The sequence below is a fragment of the Bidens hawaiensis genome, unplaced genomic scaffold, assembly GCF_021521415.1.
Source record: "Bidens hawaiensis isolate Kalapana, Puna unplaced genomic scaffold, B.hawaiensis_p1.1 tig00020514_1, whole genome shotgun sequence".
Taxonomy (NCBI): domain Eukaryota; kingdom Viridiplantae; phylum Streptophyta; class Magnoliopsida; order Asterales; family Asteraceae; genus Bidens; species Bidens hawaiensis.
This window is the reverse complement of record NW_027493133.1, coordinates 38,221-40,604: the sequence shown is the minus strand read 5'-3', so window position 1 is coordinate 40,604 and position 2,384 is coordinate 38,221. Positions and strand designations below refer to the sequence as shown.

The following is a 2,384-nucleotide window of genomic DNA, read 5'->3' as shown; positions in this document are numbered from 1 at the left end:
ATGTACCATCAACACCGGTAAGAGTACTCGTATCCTATGGATACGATCAACACCGGTAAGAGTACTCGTATCATGTGCTGTTTCAACCATTATGCATACGGGAAATCCAACCATCAACACAGGTAAGAGTACTCGTTTCAACCATTATGCATACGGGAAATCCAACCATCAACACAGGTAAGAGTACACGTATCCATGTGCCGTTTCAACCATTACGCATACGGGAATCCGTGACGTTTCACTACACCTGGAAATCCATGTGGCGTATCAACCATTATCATCATCACGCATACGGGAAATCCGTGACGTTTCACTACACCTGGAAATCCATGTGGCGTATCAACCATTATCATCATTACGCATAACACCGGGAAGAATACATGTATCCATGTGACGTTAATGTGGGCATGGAAAGAAAGGAAAACGCAATGATACGTTTGCACACTAAAGGGGTGTTTGGGATTCCTTATTATACCTCCTAATAACTTTCTATTAAATTACCAAGTTATGAAAATATAACTTATTTAACTTTTCCTTTCATAATACAAGGAATCGAATCCCAAACACCTTATTACTTTTAAAAAAAAAGTTTGGGAGTTATAAGTGGGTGAAAATCCCAAACACTCCCTACATGTTCTAATTGTACTTAGCTAATTAAATAAGAAAGGGTACCAAAAAATAATTAAATAATGTAATAACGAGCAAATCCCAAAGTAGTAGAAACCATATCTCTTCTCATATATTACTTCTGATTGACCATAGATCGATTATTTCTGACTAACACCACGAAAGTATAAAGGTGCCATCAACGATACGCAAACTATACAACCAAAAAAGAAAAAAGAAAAAAACACCCAACATGATACTCAGAAAACATCAACCCACAAAACACACAAGGCGTAGAAATCCATTCAAAAACATCTCACGGAACACGTACGGCTGGCTTATATTCCACCGGTCCCTGTGTGATGGCCGGTGGTTGTGGTTGTGAGTTCCAGTGCCTGTTCCCATGGTTCCCGCTGCCCGCTGGGCGGCGTTGTGCTCTTTCGCGGCCTCCTTATCATACTCAGCCTCGTGTTTCCTCTCCTCTTTCTTCTCTCTAGCCATTTCCTTTTGCATAGGGTCATGAGCCGTCATCTTTTCACCCTATTCAACAACAAACACCGGATAGAGGTTATTCAACCACAAAACACCACTGCTAAACAACCAGAATATTATCTTTGATAATAAACTTACAATTTATATTTATAAATAGAAACAAAAATCCATAATCGGTTTTACAAAAATATAAAACCAAACCGTTAGTTTTTGATTCATGATTTCAAGAAAAACAAAAAACATATTATATATATATATATACACACACCTTCTCTTGGAGAGTTGCTTTAGTCTTCTCCATACCGGCCTTGGCGGACGCCGCCATGTTCGAGACCGACTCCTTGACGGAGCCCGCTGCGTTTTTGCCTGATTGCATCTTGTTTCACTTCCAGAAGGTTTGTCTGATCTGATCAATTAACTGAATGCTTAAGGTTAAGTGAGAAACTAAGCTGCTTAGGTGATGCTTTAAATAGCTATATGGTTGGTTGTAAAGGTTGATGCCACGTGTTTGGAGGATGCTACGTGGTTTCGGCATTTCGTGCCACCGAGTTCCGTTGGACAGGTGGTGCAGTAGCAAAAGATGGTGGCAATAACCCATGTTAGGATATACATTACCCTCTCGGAAGATATACAAATAACTTATATTTTTCTGTTGATAAATTGCTTGACAGGTGTTTGTGGTGATGCGACGGGTACTTGAACGTAGATTCTGGTAATTGCATAAAAAATATGATTGTTTATAGTTTGGTATGAAAACTTACAATCACTTAAACTAGTCATCAGTTATTCAGTAGGTATCACGGTTGATTTTTTTCTTCAATTTTTGGTTTCAATTTTCAACAGTTTAGTATTGATTTTCAACAACAAAAAATCGTTATTAATGGTTTGACTCATAGGTTTAACTTAAAGCTGTCAAAGTCGGACCCTGAACACCATACGTAACATGTTATTCTTTTTTAATTGAAAAAATTTTAGCAATACTATACTTAAATTAAAGAATATAAAATGCTTGTTTTTATGGTACAACTTTTGAAAAAAAGAAAGAAAGAAAGTTAGCGTATGAAATGACAGTTTAAAAATCCTGACGGAGTTGTTTTAAAATTAATATAAAATATAATATATGGTTGAAAATGGGGGACGAACTTGTATGTTTACTTTAGTTATGTTAAAGTTAAGGGAAAATTCTCAAAATAGTTTCTTTTAAAGAGAGAAGTCCCAAAATAACATTTTTTTCCTCAAAATCTTTTATAATTTGTACTGTAAAAACGCATTGGGAAAAGATAAAA

At 36.5% G+C, this 2,384-nt stretch overlaps 1 pseudogene across 1 annotated transcript; it reads right to left on the bottom strand.

The window, feature by feature from the left end:
- Positions 1-944: 944 nt before the first annotated feature.
- LOC143560912 (11 kDa late embryogenesis abundant protein-like) lies at positions 945-1,504 on the bottom strand (annotated as a pseudogene). The gene is made up of 2 exons (XR_013140203.1): positions 1,367-1,504; positions 945-1,146 (listed from the first exon to the last, which is right to left on the bottom strand). The product of XR_013140203.1 is annotated as an 11 kDa late embryogenesis abundant protein-like (transcript).
- Positions 1,505-2,384: the final 880 nt, after the last annotated feature.